Raw genomic sequence first — 23,774 nt, forward strand, 5'->3', positions numbered from 1 at the left:
CAACATGAACAAGATTGAACCGACCCTTGAGGAGTTGGTGAATATGCTTGTTACGTTTGAATCCACCATCAAGAAAGAGAAGTTGGTTCTTTATGTGGGTTCTTCATCTGGTACGAAGATTGATCCACATGGGAAGGGAAAGAAGAGTTCTTTCCAACGTCCCAAGAAGAACGTGCCCTTGATGAGGCAATCTCCGAATCCCGTTGTGGCAGCCACACCAGTTAAGGCTGACAAGACTAGTGATGTTTGTCATCACTGCAAGAAGCCTGGACATTGGAGGCGAAATTGCAAAGAATATCTTGCCCAGAAAAGTTCTGGAAATGGTATGTTCTACATTGAAGTAAACATTTCAGTTAACTCTACTTTTTGGGTATTAGATACTGGTTGTGACTCACATCTCTGTAATGAGTTACAGGTGATGGGAAGAAGTAGAAAGCTTAAGGAAGGTGTGACCTTCTAGAGGATAGGCAATGGAGCAAGAGTTGCTGCCAAGACCTTAATAAATGTTTACTTATTGTTGAACAATGATTTTAAGTTGTTTTTAAGAGATGTTTTGTTTGTACCTTTTTGGTGAAAAACATTGTTTCCATTTCTATTGTGATAAAGATGGATGTTCTTGTTTATTTAGCAAAGGTGTTTGCAACATTTACAAGAATGAATGTTTAATTGGTACTTGAGAACTTGAAAACGATCTCTATAACTTAAAATTGAAAGATATTCCATTGAATGTCCATTCAAAGGCAGACACCATATAAGATATGGATGGGTAAGCCTCCCAAATATTCTTATCTTAGAATATGGGAGCCCTGCTTATGTGAAGCAGGTAGTGGGAGATAAATTGGATTGTTGATCCATTTTATATTACTTTGTGGGATATCCAAGGAATTAAGTTGGATATCATTTCTATCATCCCCAAGAAACAAAGGTGTTTGTTTCTAGGAATGCGACCTTTTGGAAAAGGAATTTCTATTGAATAGAAAAAGGGAGATGATAGAACTCGAAGAGGTTCGAGAGACACCCACAATTATAAGAACCCACACCCGAAGAGCCAAGTGAGGAGATACAAGCTCCTAAAAGATCCGAGAAAGTCTCGAGACCACCTATGAGGTATGGTCAGCTTCTTGAAGAGGGCCATGATGAGCCTAACCATGGATGTGATCCAAGGACCTTCAAGGAAGCGTTATCTGATGCCGATTCATCCAAATGGCTTGAAGCAATGGAATCTGAAATGAATTCCATGCATTCGAACCAAGTGTGGAATCTCGTGGATCCACCTGAGGGAATTGTTCCCATAGGGTGTAAATGGATTTACAAGAGGAAACTTGGGGCGCATGGGAAGGTATTGACCTTCAAGGCGCGATTGGTGGCAAAAGGATATACTCAAATACAAGGAGTTGACTTTGAGGAAACCTTTTGACCAGTTGCAATGTTCAAGTCTATAAGGATATTGCCAGCCATAGCTGCATGGTATGACTATGAGATATGGAAGATGGATGTCAAGACAGTCTTTCTTAATGGGGATTTTAAGAAAGTGATTTACATGTCTCAAACCTGGAGGGTTTACATCTATTGGAAGTGAGCATATGGTATGCAAACTTCTGAGATCTATTTATGGTCTAAAGCAGGCATCTAGGAGTTGGAACCTCAGATTCGATAGTACGATCAAAGAGTTTGGTTTTGCTAAGAATCCTGAGGAACCCTATGTGTATAAGAAGGTCAGTGGGAGTGTTGTGACATTCCTGGTGTTTTATGTTGATGACATTCTAATAATTGGGAATGATGTACGAATGTTGCAATCAACTATGATATGGTTAGCGAGTAAGTTCTCGATGCAGGACTTGGGTGAAGCATCTTTTGTATTGGGATACAAATCTATAGAGATAGATCGAAAAGATTGCTTGGTCTCACCCAGTCCACATACATTGATACCATCGTGAAGAGGTTCTCGATGGATAAGTCCAAGAGAGGACATCTACCAATGTGTCATGGCGTGTCCCTATCCAAGTCTGTCTCCCAAGACTGATGCAGAGATAGTGGCGATGACACGCATTCCGTATGCTTCGGCAATTGGTAGCATCATGTATGGGATGATATCTACACGTCTTGACGTGGCTTTCGCACTAAGTGTAGTGAGTAGATATCAATCGAACCCTGGTCTTCCACACTGGAAAGCTGTGAAAGACATCCTCAAGTAGTTGAGAAGGACCAATAAATTGTTCTTGGTCTATGGGGTGGAGAACTAAAATTAGAAGGCTATACCGACTCTAGCTTCCAAAGCGATATCGATGACTCGAAGTCAACCTCTGGTTTTGTATTCATACTCTATGGTGCTGCTGTCTCTTGGAAGAGTTCCAAGCGAGACAATACTACGGATTCCAGCACAGAGGCCGAATACATTGCTGCATCAGATGCAGCAAGGGAGGCTGTTAGGATAAGGAATTTGGTCCAAGAGTTGGGCGTCATTCCTAATGGAGTTGCTCCTGTCCCGGTGTTGTGTGACAACACGGGAGCTATAGCTCAAGCGAAGGAGCCTAGGTCTCATCAGAAATCCAAACTAGTATTGAGAAAGTACCACATCCTCGGAGAGATTGTGGAAAGAGGAGAAGTGTCTTTTGACAAAGTCGCCTCCGCCGATAATGTTGTTGATCCACTAGCTGCGCCTTTACCTGGACCATTATTCGACAAGCATCGCGAATCAATGGGTTTAAAGCATATGGGTAGTTGGCTCTAGTGCAAGTGGGAGATTGTTAGAGTAGGTGCCCGTCGAGCCAAGTGTTGGCCGAGTGTTCACAATGAAACTCTATGTATAAGCAATCTTTATTTTAATAATGTTTGAGATTATTATTATGGCACATCTTTATCTGTATACCCATGCTAGTTGCATAGATAAAGCCCTTGAATATACAAATAGTAGAAAGAATATGAGATGCTCATATGATGAGTATCATGAAACTCATATTTGTAATACTGTATATTCTAAACGGTTCCTAGTCGATTCAGCCGCCTCTAAGAAGGATATAGGCCGCTCGAGTTAGAGACTAGTATCTGCGATGTGAGTACCATGTTTCATTGGTAGGGGACATTGTGATGTCCGAGCATGCAGATAGGTGCTCCTGGTAGAGTGCACTGAACAACCCTCCATTAAAGGACTTTCCAAGTGGTTCTCACTTATCGAGTGGAAACGTCCTAGTTTATGGTTGTACACCATCAGTCCTTATGACCCGGGACAACATTGAGACTCTATGTGCTAGAATTACACTTTGACTTGTTTACCGACTCTTATGGGGTCATCAGGTGGCAAGGTTGGGTGTTCTGTCGAAACACATAGGGGTCGATGCATTGTAGTCGGGGATTCACCGCTTACCTTCGGGTATGGATATCCTATGTGTTATCATGTGTATGTAGGTTGAAATCTCTGGCCAGAGTATGGTGGTAATTATGAAAGGGGTTTCATAGATTACACCATCGATGCAACTACGACATGACACATAGTATCGATTCATTGACAACTCTCGATAAACCAATGGTTGTCGAATGGGTATGGATATATGAGTTGAAGGGACCGTACTGTACGCTAAACATAATTGAATGGTTCTTGCAGGCACTATCATTTGATACCTAGGGAATCATGTAAGCGATGCTGCTAGGCGTTTAACATGATTGGTTGGGTACTATCAGACTTGAGTTCTGACGTTCTTGTTATCAAGGAGTTGATAAGTAAGAATGGAGCAATTGGGGTATGCTCGTATAAGGACATGTTTAGTCCGAATCACATGGAGATGTGAACCCACGGCTAGTTGTATCAATGAACCATTGAGGGCCACACAAGTACTAGCTTTTTCTAGATCCCGTTGAGAAGTAAAAATAGTTCAATGTGTTGAACGACTTATAAAGGAGTTTATAAGCGTAAGGAAAATTATAAGTATGACTTCTATAAAGGAAAAAAAAAATAGTTCAATGTGTTGAACGGCTTATAAAGGAGTTTATAAGCGTAAAGAAAAATAGAAGTACGACTTCTATGAGAGAAATGTAAATTTTGATTTATGGAAGTGTTCCTAAATTAAAATTTGGCCAAGTGAATAATGTATTTGAAAATTGTGATTTTCATAAATATTATTATGGACTAAATTAAATTAATTCAAGTGTTGAATTAATTAAACACTAGTAGACCTAGTAGAGTCCAAATAATTAAATTAATTCAAGTGTTGAATTAATTAAATTATATTGAGTCTTGTAGAGCTCAATTTAAATTAATTATTTAACTAGTGGGACTTGGGTAAATTCAAGTAATGTTTAATTAGTCTCAAATATGTTTGAGATAATTAAAATTTAGTCCTAGGTTTTTAATTTGATTAAAAACCATATTATATAATATGCATGCATGGGAGGTGAAGGGTTGGAGACAATTTTTTTGGGCTATCAAGGCATGGCATGCAAAAAGGTGTTTTTGCTTTATGCTTTTTGCACTACCAAGACTAGTCTCCCTTCCCCCATTGCACACTCACCTTGGCCGAAATCTTCCATGAATTTTCTCTCCGTTTTTCTTCATTTTCTTGTTCTTCAATTGTTGGAGAATAATACTTCTTCTCTTTGAAAAATCCTCTTAATTTTCTAGTGCAAATTAAGAGGGGATCTACCTAGTTGGTGGTGGGCTTAATTTGAAGGAAAGATTCAAGAAGAAAGGAGGAGAGCTTGTAGATCTTCTTCCATTCAAGAGCTAAGGTTTTTTAAATCTTAGTTGGAGCCATACATCAACCTCAAGAGGTTGATAGGTATACTGTCTTACACCCTATGAATGTCATATTGGTGTTGTTTGTATTTGTTGCACAAAATGGTGTGGTGGCCGAAATTTTTACTTGAAAAATTTGATTTTTTTAAACTTCCGTTGCGCTTCCGGTCACCGTAACCGATCCTCTTTCATCAGTATCTATTAGACCACCCAGTGGCAAATCTTTTGTTTTCGAGGCGGCGAGAAACAAGCAAATGCCGCACATTATCTCTTGTCTATGTGCGAGGAAGCTGATTAAGCATGGATGCCAGGCGTATCTAGCATGTGTTACTACTACACATGAATCCATCAGCCAGAAGTTAGAGGATGTTGATGTTGTGAGAGACTTTCCTAGCGTCTTTCCCGAAGAAGTTTCTGGCATTCCACCCGGTCATGAGGTAGAGTTCTCTAGTCATGACGGGTACTGTTCCTATATCTAAAACACCTTATCGTCTAGCACCCGCTGAAATGAAAGAATTGAAAGATCAAATTCAAGAATTGCTAGACAAGGGTTTTATCCGCCCTAGTTACTCTCCCTGGGGCGCTCCGGTACTATTTGTGAAAAAGAAGGATGGTAGCATGCGTCTTTGCATCGATTATCGAGAGCTCAATATGGTCACTATCAAAAATAAGTATCCACTGCCAAGAATTAAGGATTTATTTGACCAATTGCAAGGAGCTTCGATATTTTCTAAAATTGATCTGCGATCGGGATACCATCAATTGAAAGTTAAGGAGTCTGATGTGCACAAGACGGCATTTCGCACAAGATATGGGCACTACGAGTTTATGGTCATGCCATTCGGGTTGACCAATACGCCAGCGATCTTCATGGATCTCATGAATCGCGTCTTTCAGCCGTATCTGGATCAGTTTATTATTGTCTTCATTGATGACATTTTGATCTATTCCAAGAGCAGAGAGGAGCATAGCCGTCATTTGAAAACCGCATTGCAAGTAATGCAAGATAGAAAGCTTTATGCAAAATTCAGTAAGTGCGAGTTTTGGCTTGATAGAGTGGCGTTTTTAGGCCACATCATCTCTAGTAGTGGAGTGGAGGTCGATCCAAGTAAAGTGGAAGCAGTGAAAGAGTGGCCAGTACCAAAGAGCGTCACCGAGATTCACAGTTTCTTGGGACTAGCTGGCTACTATCGCAAATTTATTCAGGGGTTCTCATCTATAGCGGTACCCATGACCGCCTTGACAATGAAAAATGCAAAATTTATTTGGGGACCCGAGTGCCAAGACAGTTTTGACAAATTGAAGCAAGCCCTGATATCAGCGCCAGTGTTATATATGCCATCAGGGCAAGGGGATTATGTTCTTTATACCGACGCTTCTAAGCTTGGTTTGGGCGCTGTTCTTATGCAAAATGACCGAGTTATTGCCTATGCGTCAAGACAGTTGAAAATTCATGAAAAGAACTACCCCACTCATGATCTTGAGCTTGCAGCAGTAGTCTTTGCACTGAAGATTTGGAGACACTACCTTTATGGGGAGAAGTGCAAAATATTCACCGATCATAAAAGCTTGAAATACTTCTTCACCCAAAAAGAGTTGAATATGAGACAGCGCAGATGGCTCGAATTGGTAAAGGACTATGATTGTGATATTAGCTACCATCCGTGGAAAGCTAACGTAGTGGCAGACGCATTGAGCAGAAAAGCGGCAGTTATCACTCATTTATGACTCCAAAGACCGTTGCAGTCCGAGATGCAGCGGTTTGAGCTTGCAGTATATGCTAGGGGCGAGGCCCCTAATCTTGCCACATTATCAGTCCAGTCGATATTGAGAGATAAGATCCGTGATGGGCAGTCCACTGATGAGCAGTTGCAAAAGTGGAGGGCTAGAGATGAAGCCAAGGGCCGGAATTTATATTCAGTGGTGGATGGGTTAGTTCGTTATCGAGACCGTCTATGGGTTCCTAGTGACGATTCTTTGAGACATCTCATTATGAAGGAAGCCCATGACACACCATATTCCATTCATCCGGGCAGTACAAAGATGTATAGGGATTTGCAGTTGTTGTATTGGTGGCCAGGCATGAATGGGGACATTCTGAGATATGTATCCGAGTGTTTGATTTGCCAGCAAGTCAAGGCAGAGCATCAGAGACCAGCGGGAAAATTGAAGCCACTCCCTATTCCCGAGTGGAAATGGGAAAATATCACCATGGACTTTGTTGTGGGATTGCCTAAGACTGTTAGAGGACTGAATGCCATTTGAGTGATAGTTGATCGTCTTACGAAATCAGCGCATTTTCTACCTATTAAGACGACATTCACCATGGTTCAGTATGCCGACTTGTATATTCGAGAGATAGTTCGGCTGCATGGGATTCCTGTATCCATTGTTTCTGACAGAGACCCGAGATTCACGTCATCTTTCTGGAAGAGTCTGCACGCAGCGATGGGGACCAAGCTATTATTCAGTACAACATTCCATCCTCAGACCGATGGCCAGTCAGAGAGAATTATACAGATTTTGGAGGATCTACTGCGAGCATTTGTTATTGATTTCCAAGGCAGTTGGGAACCAAAGTTACCTCTAGTGGAGTTCACCTACAATAACAGTTTCCAATCGTCAATTGGGATGGCTCCTTTTGAGGCACTCTATGGAAGAAAATGTAGATCTCCTATTCATTGGGATGAGGTTGGGGAAAGAAGAGATATTGGTCCAGATGTGATTGAAGAGACGGCTGAGCTAGTAGTCAAAATTCGTGATAGAATGAAGACTGCACAAAGCCGACAAAAGAGTTATGCGGACAAGAGGCGAAGGGACTTAGAGTTTGCAGTGGGCGACCACATATTTGTGAAAATAGCACCTATGAAGGGTGTTATGCGCTTTGGCAAGAGAGGCAAGCTTAGTCCAAGATTTATTGGTCCGTTCGAGATTTTGGAGAGGATTGGGACACTAGCTTATAGAGTGGCGTTGCCACCCGCACTTTCTGGAGTTCACAATGTGTTCCACATTTCGATGCTGCGGAAGTACATGTCGAATCCGTCGCATGTGCTTAATTATGAACCTCTTCAACTAACTCCAAATATGTCTTATGAGGAGAGACCTGTCCAGATTCTGGCTAGACAAGAAAGACGATTGCGAAACAAAGTCATTCCAATGGTCAAGGTCAAGTGGCTGAATCACTCGGAAGCGGAAGATACTTGGGAAACCGAGAGGGACTTGAAAGGTCGCTATCCAGAGTTATTCGGTAAGTTCTAATTTCGAGGACGAAATTTTATTTAAGGGGGGAGGAATTGTAAGGTCCAAAATTAAGATGACGTAACCCCACTGCATGCAAATATAGGAAATACGAAAATTGAGTAATTAATTTATTTTAATTGCTAATTAATTATGTGACATACATGTTTATGTGTTAAATATGATTTTTATTGTCATCATGCACAAAATGGTATTTTAGGGATATTCAAGTGACGATCGAGGAACGGGGACCGAGGGCTGAAGAAAATGTAAAATATTTTTTATTAAATAATTATTTTTAATTATTTAAAAGGTGGTCGATGCTTTTTTTGTATTTTTGAAAATAAGGGGTTTTGAGGTGATTTTATACGCCGGGACGTAAATTTTATCGGTGTTGGTTTTTCAACTAAAATGCGAGCTTTTTAGCAACCCGGCTATTAAATTCACATTTTAAATAAAAGAAAAACTTTGGTATTATTTTATTTAAATCCTAAATTAACTAATGGGCTTAATTTGATGGCTTAATAGGCCTAAAGTCTACTTAGGGATTTAACTAGTATTTGAAGTGTAAATTTTGTCGCAAACCCTACACTTGCAAGACACCAATCGGCCACCCTCTTCTTTAAATCTGAAACTCCCCACCCCTCACACAATACACAACGCACGCAGCAGCACTCAAGAGGCAAGTTAGGGAGGTTTTTCGTAGGTTTTAGCAAAGAGCAAGCCTTGTCGTCCCTCCGTTCTTCGTCGTCAACGATAATCCGAGCGTAAAATACGCAAAGGCACACCTTAATCTCCTTTTACTCATCCACTACATCATATTATTGTTTAAATTATGTGTACATGAAAATCTTGGGGTTTTTACTTTCAGAATTTCGTTTTTGTCATGTATATGCGTTGATCTTGTGGTTTTTATGAATCAAATCTTGTGCTCTAGAGTCCCACACACCACACCTAGATCGATCAAACCAAGAAAGAAAGAAGAAACAAGAAAAAGAAAGGAACGTAAATTGCTGTCAATTCGTTAGGGACGATCGGGTTGTCTTGGGAGGAGAAGGGGCGGGGTCTTGGCTTGGTCCAGGGCTCGTCTAGGGTCTGTTCTTGGTCTGAGAAGATTCCTAGCCAAGCTAGGACTCATAACCGAAGGGCAGGGAGGAGTCCTTGCATGCAAGGACTCCCACCCAAGAATAGCGCACAGATTTTGTGCAGACTTCGCGCCACTCTTAGGCGTGTATGGCTCGATGCATGGGGCACGGGCTGGTCTAGTAAGGTTCATTAGGGTCCTAAGCAAGTGTCCATGGGCTGGTTTCGGTTAGTATAGCGTTAGTTGGAGCCACACGATCACACACAAAGTTATCGCACTCGCTGCAACTCTCGGCCGGATAAGGAGTGGGTTGGGTGGTCTCGTTATTGAGTTTTTGGGAATTGTTTTGCCTAAATTAGAATCCAGTAGGGTACTTTGTCATGTAGGGCACCTTTTGGCTTGATATGGCTCGGGGCGAACTCGTGAAAATTAAGAGATGGCTCGGGGTTGAAGTTTAGGTGTCAAAACGAGTTTTAAAATAAAGAATATTTGGAAAACGACTCATGTGGGACGAGTCATGGTCCATAATGGCTGTAATAATATAAAAAGACTAAATTTAAAATTTAGGAATTTTATATTAAAGTTTGGTAATTTTCGGGATTAAAACACCGTTAAAACAATTAAGAAAAGATAATTGAAAAAGTCTAACATGTAAGCCAAATAAAATTACGAAAAAATTCACGTAAGCTTAAATAATTATTTGGGACATGTTAGAGTCATGAAATCAAGAAAAAAGTCGAAAACGTAAAATGTCGAGTCCAGGGGTAAAATAGTCATTTTACACCGGGATTTTAGTCAATGTCATGGCGGTGCCCGAAATGCTATTTTATGATATTATGATTATGTTTAAAATGTTTATGAAATGTTCATGATTAAATTATGATTTTAAATGTCTATTTGTTATTTATGACTGAGGGAAGACATTTAAAATACATGTTACATGCTTGGTTTCAAAAATGAAAAATGTAATGATATTCATGATTTTTCTAAGTGATGTGAATGAAATGAAAAATGTTGAAGGATGTGAAGTTATTGTGACTAATTCGTTAATGGTGGCGACGTCGTGAGGGTTATGGTCCCAGTGAGAGCCCGACGATCGTGTTTCCATCATTGCGAATATGTGGTAACGGATATGTGGTAACGGTTTTGTGGTAACGGAAGAATGAGAATATTGTGAGGGGAAAAGGCCCCAGAGGGAGCCCATTTATGGGAAAAGGCCCCAGAGGGAGCCCCGACGATCGTATTTCTATTCGAATCATGATAGGCCAGGGCCCAGTTGACCGGTGAGAGTGTTGCTGGTGTCCCCCGCCGCCCAGTACTGTGGTTTTATGTAGATTGATCAGGAAGTCACAATTAACGATCTGAATTCAACAAAGGAAAAGGAAAAGGAAAAGGAAAAAGAAAATGATTATGATCAAGTTAAAATGTTTCATGTCATGATAAGGAAAACGATCAAGATTTTTATGTGCATGTCATGAAAAGGTTTATGATAAAGTCTTATGCATCATGAAAGTATTTATGCAAATGATTATGTTTAAGTTTATGAATCTTCATGATAAAGATATTTTAAGTACAAGTATTTTTCACCGTTATATGTTGACTGTATTACATATTACTTGTTAACAAGATTATGGTGTGTTGAGTCTTTAGACTCACTAGGTGTGATGGATGCAGGTGGTTCTGAGGGGGGGCCTTGATGAGTGATACTACTGGACTGATGGCGCACACAACCCGAGGACCAGCGCTACATTTTTGGCATTATGCTTTAAGTTTTATGTTAAAGATTTTAAGACTATTTATTTATGCTTTTTGAGAGGTTTTTGAGAGTTTAGTATGGGCTATACTTTTCAACATTTATTGCTTTTTAGGTTTGGTAAAACGTTTTACGATTTCTGGGTTGACTATCCCCTTTCGATTTTCAAATACTAGTTGGAGTGCAAGATTATTTTCATGTATATGTGTATATTAAGTTGGCCGAAATATATACAAAAAAAAAATTCTAGTACTTTTAAAGCAATAAAAAGATCAGGACGTTTCATGCTTTGAGTGAGGATGAGGCACATACAACTCCATGTATTGTTATTAGCGATAATTATGCTTTATGTGGCTTTACAACAAGAGTATTATTTGATACTGGAGTATCTCATTCTTTTGTTTTTCATGCATTTGTTGTTTCGAATAATCTATGCACCACTAGTATGAATTTCAACAGATCTATTGTTAATTTGATGAGCAAAATGATTATCACCGATAAAATTTTGTTTAATGCGGTGTTGTTTTATGATGAAAATGTTTTGCGTATAAACTCATAGTCATACCTATGCATGATTTCGACTGTGTTGTTGGTACGGACGTTCTGACCGTTAATAGAGCTATTGTCGATTGCTGTCGAGGAATAATTCGTGTTTGACAAAATTTTACTCCTAAGTTTAATTTTATGACTGTGGTTCAAAAGACAAGCTTGGTCTCTTCTATTGAAATGAGTCGTCGGTTAGATTCGGGTCATGAAATATTTCTTGTTTATGTCGTCGACCTGTCACAAGACGAGCGATCGATATCTGACACTGTTAGTGTAGGTGCACGTCGAGCCAAGTGTTGGCCGAGTGTTCACAATGAAACTCTATGCATAATTAGTCTTTATTTTAATAATATTTGAAATTATTGTTTTGACACTTCTTTATCTGTATACCATGCTAGTTGCATAGATAAAGTCCTTGAATATACAAATAGTAGAAAGAATATAAGATGCTCATATGATGAGTATCATGAAACTCATATTTTCAATGCTGTATATTCTAAACAGTTTCTAGTCGATTCAGCCGCCGCTAAGAAGGATATAGGCCGCTCGAGTTCGAGACTAGTATCTGCGATGTCAGTACCATGTTTCATTGGTAGGGGACCTTGTGATGTCCGAGCATGCAGATAGGTGCTCCTTGTAGAGTGCACTGAACAACCCTCCTTAAAGGACTTTCCAAGTGGTTCTCACTTATCGAGTGGAAACGTCATGGTTTATGGTTGTATACTATTAGTCCTTATGATCCGGGACAACATTGAGACTTTATATGCTAGCATTGCACTTTGACTTGTTTACCGACTCCCATGGGGTCATCAGGTGGCAAGGTCGTGTGTTTTGTCGAAACATATAAGAGTTGATGCATTGTAGTCTGGGATTCACCGCTTACCTTCGGGTATGGATATCCTATGTGATCTCATGTTTATGTAGTTTGAAATCTCTGATCAGAGTATGGTCGTAATTAAGAAAGGGGTTTCTTAGATTACACCATCGATGCAACTACGACATGACACATAGTATCGATTCATTGACAACTTTCGATATACCAATGGTTGTCGAATCGGTCGGGATGTATGAGTTGAAGGGACCGTACTGTACGCTAACCATAATTGAATGGTTCTTGCAGACACTATCATTTGATACCTAGGGAATCATGTAAGCGATGCTGCTAAGCGTTTAACATGATTAGTTGGGTAATATCAGACTTGAGTTCTGACGTTCTTGTTATCAAGGAGTTGATAAGTAAGAATGGAGCAATTGAGGTATGCTCGTATAAGGGACATTTTTAGTCCGAATTACATGGAGATGTGAACCCACGGCTAGTTATATCAATGAACCATTGAGGGTGACACAGTGCTAACTTTCTAGATCCCGTTGAGAATGAAAATAGTTCAATGTGTTGAACGGCTTATAAAGGAGTTTATAAGCGAAGGAAAAAATAGAAGTATGACTCTATAAAGGGAATAAGTCTTTTAATTTATGGAAGTGTTCTTAAATTAAAAGTTGGCCAAAAAAATAATGTATTTGAAAATTGTGATTTTCATAAACATTATTATGGAATAAATTAAATTAATTCAAGTATTGAATTAATTAAACAATAGTGGACCTAGTATAGTCCAAATAATTAAATTAATTCAAATGTTGAATTAATTAAACAACATTGGGCCTTGTAGAGCCCAATTAAAAATAATTATTATAACTAGTGGGCTTGAGTAAAATCAAGTAATTTTTAAATGGTCTCAAATGGGTTTGAGACATTTAAATAAAAGTCCATGGGCCTTGTAATTGTTACAAGCCCAAATAGAATTGCATGCTTGGGAGTTGAAGAGTTGGAGGGAATTTTTTCAATAATCTATGCATGACATGCACATGTTTGCTTCTACTTTTCTCAATACCATGAAAAACTCTCCCCTTCACTCCAAGATGAGATGGCCGAAATTTTGATAGAAAATTCCTCTAATTTTTGTTCTTCAATTGTTGAGGAAACATTCTCTTCTCCTTGAAAAATCCTCTTATTTTTCTAGTACAAAATAAGAGGGGTTCTAGCTAGTTGGTGGTGGGCCTAATTTTGAAGAAAGGAGAGAGCTTGAAGATTGTCTTGCCATCAAGAGCTAAGGTGTTTACACCTTAGTTGGAGCCAACATCAATCCTTGTGATTGATAGGTATATTTTCTTAACACCCTATGTATGACATATTTTGGTATTTGCTACACAATAGTACATGAGGTGCTCGATTTTTTGCTTTGAAAAACAATTTTAAAACTTCCGTTGCGCATTTCGGGCACCTTAATCGATCCCCTTTCAAGTGGTATCAAAGCTAAGGATACTATTTTGTGTAGCATATACATAATATTATATTGATGGCAATTTCTAACCGCATGAGATGAATTTTTGCAACAAAAATCAAGGCCTAGAAAAGGGGTTTTTCGGGCAGCATGTTGCTGCCCATTTCGGGCAGCAAGGGCAGCCCGAGGGGCTGCCCGAACCCCTCTATTAAAAATAATAATAAAAAAATTTTGTTGGCCGGAATACGGCAAAAAATTTTTGTTGGCCGGAATCTTGCGACGGAGCTCCGAAGACGACGATGACGACTATGGTTTCCAAAAGTGTTTGGATTATCAAAGTGTCATGGGCCGTGATGTTGTTGGGCCATTATATGGCTAACATATTTGTGAATTTTAAATGGGCCAAAATGTTTTTGGTGAAAAATGATTTTTTGGTTCCTTAAGTTTAAATTTACAAAAGTTGCAAATATTTTCTAATGAAATAAATAATTGAAGTTGGACTTTAATTATTTATAGTAAATGGTGATTTACAAGAAATTCGGTTATAAATAATTTAATTAGAAAGTACCAAAAGGTGTTTGTATACTTTGTTATTTTAGTTTATAATCGTGGCGGTTAGTGATTGGATCAAGATATATATTATTGGATCAATTAATTACTGTGATAATTAATTGATGGTGTATGATATGTGATATTATGCATGAAGGATGATCAAAAGTCCAAGCCCAATTTGCTAGGTGTATGCTAGGATATTTTGTGTTGAATTATTGTAATAATTATCAAATTTAAAATGAGCTCGGTTTATGGCCCGTTCCCACCCCATGAGATGTTTCTCTATTTTCCATGGATATTTATTTGTAAATATTAGTACAGTGGAAGATCAAGATTGGAAGATGGTGGCCTTGATGATTATGAAGATCGAAGACATGTAAATATCGTAGGCTAATGTAATAGTTGCATTTGCATTCCATGCATTTCCCTAGGATTGGACCAATGCCCGTGTTTAGCTCACACGGGCCATTAGTATTGGGGCGATTGATCATCCTTGTTTTGTTTACTGTATGCATGATATGTTATAAATAATGAGTATGTGTGTTATTATTATGATAATAACAAAGTTGCATGGATCCGGAAAACATACGATCAAACATGGCGAGCTTTTAAATAAAATTAATGATGAGACCTTTCAAAATTAAAAACCCTCATTTTGAATAAGATTCAAAATTGATATCAAGCCTGAAAAGGGGAATTATAAAGTTGTTTATAATTTCCATTTCTTCCATCGACAATGGGTGCATGATGAACACTACCCGTGCTCGGAGCTCGGCTCATATTATTGGGGGGCCCTGGGTGCCGGAAAGCTGTGACATCCATTGACATTGTGATGTGAATTACATGGAACTCCCATGATTTCGGCTCATATTATTAAGGGAACTCATGGCGACGTCCATTAATGTTCAACATCGATGGGTAAGGCTTGATACGTAAAGATGAACCACGTCATATAATTGGGTCTTAATCAAACGTGAGACAAATGTTTACGTAGAGGGTTGCATGGAGATGCAATTGGAAACTATCTTTTAGGAATTGTGATTGGCTGATATTATTCAGGATCATAATTCGCTAATTGGACCTTACGTACCTACTGAGGAAAGGAGTTTCTCGTTTTCACTAGAGGGTAGTGAAAGATGTCAAAACAGTGGGAGTAAAAATTTTTAAAGTAAAAGTCCATACTTTATATCTTACTAAATATTTTAAGATAGTCATTAACATTTATCTATTTACTTTTCAATACTTTTTGACAATGTCTTCGATTCGCAATCCGACATCTGTAATACTCGACAAACACGTATTAACCAGACCTAATTACCTCAATCGGCTAAGAAATCTGAAAATCGTCTTGAATTCGGAAAGGATACCGTATACACTTACTGAGTCGCCCCCTATTGAGGCTCCGACTGACTGCACTCTTGAGAAATTGCTGACTTACAAGGAATGGTGTGACCATGACTTGAAAAGCCAAGTGTTATATGCAGGCTTCTATGAATGACGAGAAGTCGGTTCTTTATGTGGGCTCTTCATCTGGTACGAAGACTGGTCCACCTGGGAAGGGAAAAAAGCGTTCTTTCCAACGTCCCAAGAAGAACGTGCTCTTGAAGAGGCAATCTCCGAGTCCTGCTGTGGCAGCCATACTAGTGAAGGCTGAAAAGACTGCTGATGTATGTCATCACTGCAAGAAGCCTGGACATTGGAGGCATAATTGCAGGGAATATCTTGCCCAGAAGAGTTCTGGAAACGGTATGTTCTATATTGAAGTAAACATTTCAATTAACTCTACTTCTTGGGTATTGGATACCGGTTGTGACTCACATCTCTGTAATGAGTTACAGGTGATGGGAAGAAGTAGAAGGCTTAGGGAAGGTGAGACCTTCTTGAGGGTGGGCAATGGAGAAAAAGTTGCTGCCAAGGCTATAAGAGATGTTTACTTGCTTTTGAACAATGATTTTAAGTTAATTTTAAGAAATGTTTTTTTTGTACCTGATTTGGTGAAAAACATTGTTTCCATTTCTATGCTAGATAAAGATGGATGGATATTCTTGTTTATTTAGTAAAGGTGTTTGCAACATTTACAAGAATGAATGCTTAATTGGTACTGGAGAACTTGAAAACAATCTCTATAACTTAAAATTTAAAGATATTCCACTACACAATGTCCAAGCTATAACAACAACAAACAAGCGAAAAAAAGATGATCTAAATTCGGCACAATTGTGGCATACTCGATTAGGACATATTTTCCCTAAGAAGGATGAACAAGCTAGTGGGAGTGGGTATGTTTGATATGTCTGATATTAGTGATCTCACGACTTTTGAATCCTGTCTGAAAGGAAAGATGACCAAAATTCTCTTTAAAGGCCATGTGGAGCGAGCCAAAGGGTTATTGGATTTGATCCATACCGATATGTGCGGTCCGCTTAGCATCACCACTAAGCATGGACATGCCTACTTCATCACCTTTACCGATGACTTTTTGAAGTATGGGTATGTGTATTTGATGAAATACAAGTATGAAGCTTTTGAAAGGTTCAAAGAATTCAGAAGTGAAGTAGAAAAGCATTTGGGACGAAGCATCAAGACACTTCGATCGGATCGAGGTGGTGAGTACTTGAGTGCTGAGTTCCAAGAGTATCTTAGGGAGAATGAGATTCTCTCGCAGTGGACTCCGCCCGCTACACCGCAGTTGAATCGTGTTTCGGAGCGTCGTAACCTGACTTTGATGGACATGGTTCGGTCTATGATGGGGTTCACGGAGTTGCCGCCATCCTTTTGGGGATATGCGCTTGAGACAGCGGCACTGTTGTTGAACAATGTCCATTCAGAAGCAGTTGTTAAGACACCATATGAGATATGGATGGGTAAGCCTCCCAAATATTCTTATCTTAGAATATGGGGGTGCCCTGCTTATGTAAAGCAGGTAGTGAGAGATAAATTGGATAGTCGATCCATTTTATGTTACTTTGTGGGATATCCAAGGAATTCTGTTGGATATTATTTCTATCATCCCCAAAAAACAAAAGTGTTTGTTTCTAGGAATGCGGTCTTTTTGGAGAAGGAATTTCTATTGGATATAAAAGGGAAGATGATAGAACTCGAAGAGGTTCGAGAGACACCCACACCCGAAGAGCCAAGAGAGGAGATACATGAGGTATGGTCTGCTTCTTGAAGAGGGCCATGATGAGCCTAACCATGGATGTAATCCAAGGACCTACCTTCAAGGAAGTGTTATCTGACGCCGATTCATCCAAGTGGCTTGAAGCAATGGAATCTGAGATGAATTCCATGCATTCGAACCAAGTGTGGAATCTCGTGGATCCACCTAAGAAAATTGTTCTTATAGGGTGTAAATGGATTTACAAGAGGAAACTTGAGGCGTATGGGAAGGTATTGACCTTCAAGGCGCGATTGGTACAAAAGGATATACTCAAAGACAAGGAGTTGACTTTGAGCAAACCTTTTCTCCAGTTGCAATGTTCAAGTCCATAAGAATATTGCTAGCCATAGCTGCATGGTATGACAATGAGATATGACAGATGGATGTCAAGACAGCCTTTCTTAATGGGGATATTAAGGAAGAGATTTACATGTCTCAACCTGAAGGGTTTACGTCTGTCAGAAGTGAGCATATGGTATGCAAATTTCAGAGATCTATTTATGGTCTAAAGCAGGCATCTAGGAGTTTGAACCTTAGATTCGATAGTACAATCAAAGAGTTTGGTTTTACTAAGAATCCTGAGGAACCCTGTGTGTATAAGAAGGTCAGTGGGAGTGCTGTGACATTCTTGGTTCTGTATGTTGATGACATTCTACTTATTGGGAATGATGTAGAAATGTTGCAATCAACTAAAATATGGTTAGCAAGTAAGTTATAGATGCAGGATTTGGGTGAAGCAATCCTTTGTATTGAGAATACAGATCTATAGAGATAGATCGAAAAAGATTGTTTGGTTTCACCCAGTCCACATACATTGATACCTTCGTGAAGCGGTTCTCGATTGATGAGTCCAAGAGAGGACATCTACCAATGTGTCATGGCGTGTCCCTATCCAAGTCTATGTCTCCCAAGACTGATGCAGAGATACCGGCGATGACAAGCATTCCTTATGCATCTGCGATTGGTAGCATCATGTATGGGATGATATCTACACGTCCTGACGTGGCTTTCGCCCTAAGTGTAGTGAGTAGATATCAATCGAACCCTGGTCTTCCACATTGGAAAGCTATGAAAGACATCCTCAATTATTTGAGAAGGACCAATAAATTGTTCTTGTTCTATGGGGGTGGAGAACTGAAATTTGAAGGCTATAGCGACTCTAGCTTCCAAAGCGATATTGATGACTCGAAGTCAACCTCTGGATTCATATTCATGCTCAATGGTGCTGCTGTCTCTTGGAAGAGTTCCAAGCAAGACAGTACAGCGGATTCCACCACTGAGGCAGAATATATTGCTGCATCAGCTGCAGCAAAGGAGGCTGTTTGGATAAGGAATTTCGTCCAAGAGTTGGGCGTCATTCCTAATGGAGTTGCTCCTGTCCCGGTGTTTTGTGACAACACAGTAGCCATTTCTCAAGCAAAGGAGCTGAGGTCTCATCAGAAGTCCAAACATGTATTGAGAAAGTACCACATCCTCCGAGAGATTGTGGAAAGAGGAGATGTTTCGATTAACAAAGTTGGCTCCGCAGATAATGTTGCTGATCCGCTAACTAAGCCTTTACCTGTACCATTACTCGAGAAGCATCGCGAATTGATGGGTTTGAAGCATATGGGTAGTTGGCTCTAGTGCAAGTAGGATATTGTTAGAGTAGGTGCACGTCGAGCAAAGTGTTGGCTGTGTGTTCACAATGAAACCCTATGTATAAAAAGTTTTTTTTTTAATAATATTTGAAATTATTGATTTAGCACTTCTTTATCTGTATACCCATGCTAGTTGCATAGATAAAGTCCTTGAATATACAAATAGTAGAAAGAATATGAGATGCTCATATGATGAGTATCATGAAACTCATATTTGTAATACTGTATATTCTAAACAGTTCCTAGTCGATTCAGCCGCCGCTAAGAAGGATATAGGCCGCTCGAGTTCGAGACTAGTATATGCGATGTGAGTACCATGTTTCATTGGTAGGGGACATTGTGATGTCCGAGCATGCAGATAGGTGCTCCTTGTAGAGTGCACTGAACAACCCTCCATAAAGGACTTTCCAAGTGGTTCTCACTTATCGAGTGGAAACGTCCTGGTTTATGGTTGTACACCATTATTCCTTATGACCCGCGACAACATTGAGAATCTATATGCTAGCATTGCACTTTGACTTGTTAACGACTCCCATGGGGTCCTCAGGTGGCAAGGTTGCGTGTTTTGTCGAAACATATAGGAGTCAACCGCTTATCTTCGGGTATGGATATCCTATGTGATCTCATGTGTATGTAGTTTTAAATCTCTGATCATAGTATGGTGGTAATTAAGAAAGGGGTTTCTTAGATTACACCATTGATGCAACTACGACATGACACATAGTATCGATTCATTGACAACTCTCGATATACCAATGGTTGTCGAATCGGTCGGGATATATGAGTTGAAGGGACCATACTGTACGCTAACCATAATTGAATGGTTCTTGCAGGCACTATCATTTGATACCTAGGGAATCATGTAAGCAATGCTGCTAGGCGTTTAACATGATTGGTTGAGTAATATCAGACTTGAGTTCTGACGTTCTTGTTATCAAGGAGTTGATAAGTAAGAACAGAGCAATTGTGGTATGCTCGTATAAGGGACATGTTTAGTCCGAATTACATGGAGATGTGAACCCACGGCTAGTTGTATCAATGAACCATTGAGGATCCCGCAAGTGCTAACTTTCTAGATCCCGTTGAGAAGTAAATTAGTTCAATGTGTTGAACGTCTTATAAAGGAGTTTATAAGCGAAAGGAAAAATATAAGTATGACTTATATAAAGGGAATATTTCTTTTAATTTGTGGAAGTGTTCTTAAATTAAAAGTTGGCCAAAAAAATAATGTATTTGAAAACTGTGATTTTCATAAACATTATTATGGACTAAATTAAATTAATTCAAGTGTTAAATTAATTTAACACTAGTGGGCCTAGTAGAGTTCAAATAATTAAATTAATTCAAATCTTGAATTTATTAAACAACATTGGGCCTTGTAGAGCTCAATTAAAATAATTATTAAACTAGTGGGCTTAAGTAAAATTAAGTAATTTTTAAATGGTCTCAAATGGGTTTGAGACATTTAAATAAAAGTCCATGTGCCTTGTAATTGTTACAAGCCAAATAGAATTGCATGCTTGGGAGATGAAGAGTTGGAGGGAACTTTTTTAATAATCTATGCATGACATGCACATGTTTGCTTCTAATTTTCTCAATACCAAGAAAAACTCTCCCCTTCACTCCAAGATGAGATGGCCGAAATGTTGATAGAAATTTCCTCCAATTTTTGTTCTTCAATTGTTGAGGAAACACTCTCTTCTTGTTGGAAACTAAATTTCGGTGTTTGATAAAATATGAACCAATTGAACTCAGCAACTGATCGAGTAAACTGAAGTCAGCAACTGAATTTAGTAAACTAATCTACGCAACTGAAACGCAATTCAGGTATTCTCCTCGTCAACTAACAGATAATTCATTCAGCCGTATGCCTTTAAGCTAAGCACCCTTCAAACATGTCTCGGGAAAGAACATTCAACCGACAAAGAGACATAGAAGACTACAACTGAATGTGAAACGCCACAATTCAATCAATACATCTTGGAACAACGCATTTCGGCTAAAGCAGTTAAGACGCAGCATTACATTAAATGAAGCAAACAATTACCAAGGAATGATGAAGTGTCAATCAACAGATACAAGATTCAAATATATCTCAAGTTACTGTTGAAAGGGAAGCTTATAAATATGACAGAAGAACAACTGAACAATAAGGAGATTACTTCATTCAAAGCTTGCTGTTATTCTGCAAAAATCTTAGCTCACTCTTACTTGATTTATTCGTAGCAGTCAAGGATACAATTTGAGCTCACTAGCACTTGTAAAAATCGATAAATTCGATAGTGCTAAGATCAGTTACACACTGAGAACATATTGTAATACTAAGAGTTTCAATTTTTGGCAGTGATAATTCCAAACCGAAGTGGGTCAGTACAAATCTTGTATTCGATCAAAGTCTTTAGTGGAAATCCTATCCTTGAGATAGAAGGGGTGACGTAGAAGTAATTGAAATCTCCGAACATCCAGAAACAATCCTTGCGTATTTTATTTCAGTTTTGTATTCTATCTTTCAGTCAGTTACTTTCAGCAACTACTTCAGTTTAACTGATTGTCATTGACCAACAAGATTCCGAGAATCAGTTTGTCACGAAACTGAACTCAAAATTCGAAAAGATCAGTTTTAATTGTGAGTGTTTATTCAACCCCCCTTCTAAACACTCTTTATACGTTAATCGATCCTATCAAGTGGTATCAGAGCGGGTGAATCTTGTTCTTGAATACCTTTGATCTATAAACTTGCTAGCATGACTTCATTCAACAAAATTCCTATGTTCTCCAGAGAAGAATTTGATGATTGGAAAATCAGAATGCAGGCTCATTTAGCTGCACAAGATGATCACATGTGATATGTCATAATTGATGGACCCATGAAGATTCTGAAAACAAACACATCAGTTGCCATAACAGAAGGGGCATCACAAAGAATAGAAAAGCCCAGAGATGAATGGACAACTGAAGATAAAATAAAAGCAATTCTTGATAATGTGGCTAAAGACATTCTGTACAAAACGCTGGAAAAAGTAACCTTTAGAAAAATAAAAATGTGTAAGACAGCCAAAGAAATTTGGGAAAAGCTGATCCAGCTGTGTGAAGGAAATGATCAAACCAAAGAAATAAAATCTCTGTTGCTGTTCAAAGGTTTGATAACATCAAAATGAAAGCAGGAGAATCAATGCACGAGTATGATGAAAGGGTAAGCAGTGTCGTCAATGAGTTAAATGCACTTGGAAAAGTGTATACCAACAAAGAGATTCCACTAAAGGTAATGAGAGGTCTTCCAAGGAATGAGATGTCAAGACCATGGCAATGAGGGAGTCCAAAGATCTGAACCCAATTGAACTTCATGATCTGTTTGCTGATTTAAAGGCTTATGAATTTGAGCTACATACCAGAGAAGGAGAACAATCTACCCCTGCAGCCACAACTGCTCTAGCAGCTGTCAGAACAGAACCAATCAGTTCAATCGAGAAATCTGCTGATCAGTTGAGCAATGATGCTATGTCTTCGTTCATCAAAAAATTTGGAAGATTCATGAGAAAGAATCAAGGAAACTTTCAGAAGCCATACCCAAGGAACAACTCCAAAGATGAATCAAATGCCTGCTACAACTGTGGCAAATCAGGTCACTTTATTGCTGATTGTCCTAAACCCAAGAAGGACAGTCAGGGATCAACTGATAGAAGAAAGAAATCGTATGAACACAAAAGAAGACCCAAGGAAGATAAGAAGTTCTTCAGAAAGAAACACGAGGCACTCTTAGCTGAAGAAAATAAATCTAAATGGGCAGAAACTGACAGTGAGAAGTCAGAACCAAAAATCTCATGCAGCTCTAGTGATGATGAGGAAGTCAAGTGTTTGATGGCTAATGATACAGAAGAAGAATCATCTAGCCAACAGGTATTTGATTACAGCTCAACTGATTTCACACGAGAAGAACTCATTCTAACACTACATGACATGATAAATGAGTATCAAAAGCTTGCATCATCATTTGAAAAAATCAAAGCAAAGAAAACTGCTCCCACAAACAATAAAACCAAAACTGATGAATCAGTTGATGGGATGAGTCTAAAAGGGAAATTGCTGAGTTAAAAGCAGAGAGAGACAAAAATCAGTCATTAATCCAGAAGTTGATTCTTGAAAACTCAAAACAGACTGAGCTCATTCAGTCTTGGAACAAGTCATCTACTGAACTGAATGAGATGCAGAATTCACCAAAATCAATTTCTGATAAAACTGGTTTAGGATTCAACACTCAAGGAGAAATGTATCCAAATGACACTCAACCAAAGCTAAAAATAGACAAAGGGAAATATATTCACTTTGTCAAAGCAACAGTGGTACAGAACAAATTGTGCTCAGTAAACTGATTGAGCAACCTACTAAGAATATGAGTAAGGCTAGAAGATATGGGATTGGTTATAGTAAAAAATTCTCAACTGATTCAAAAAGTCAGTTATCAAAGAGGTTTCACAAGAACTATTCGAATAGCTATTTCGATTACTATAATTGCAAGCCGGTTCAGAAGAGATATAGACTGAACAATCAGTTGAATAAAGCTAAAACACATAATGTATCATCTGTACACTACACACCAATCACACAAAAGCCGAGAAAAACCATTTGGAATACAGCTACTGGAAAGTCTGTTAGACTAATCCAAGTGTGGGTTCCTAAGGGACTAATCAGCTCAGGACCCAAATAGATATGGATACCAAGTTATATTGTGTGTGTGATTGCAGGTAACAGGTACACAAAAGAACTCAATATGGTATTTGGACAGTGGATGTTCGC

This window comes from Primulina eburnea, chromosome 10 (genome assembly GCF_022965805.1).
Source record: "Primulina eburnea isolate SZY01 chromosome 10, ASM2296580v1, whole genome shotgun sequence".
NCBI lineage: Eukaryota > Viridiplantae > Streptophyta > Magnoliopsida > Lamiales > Gesneriaceae > Primulina > Primulina eburnea.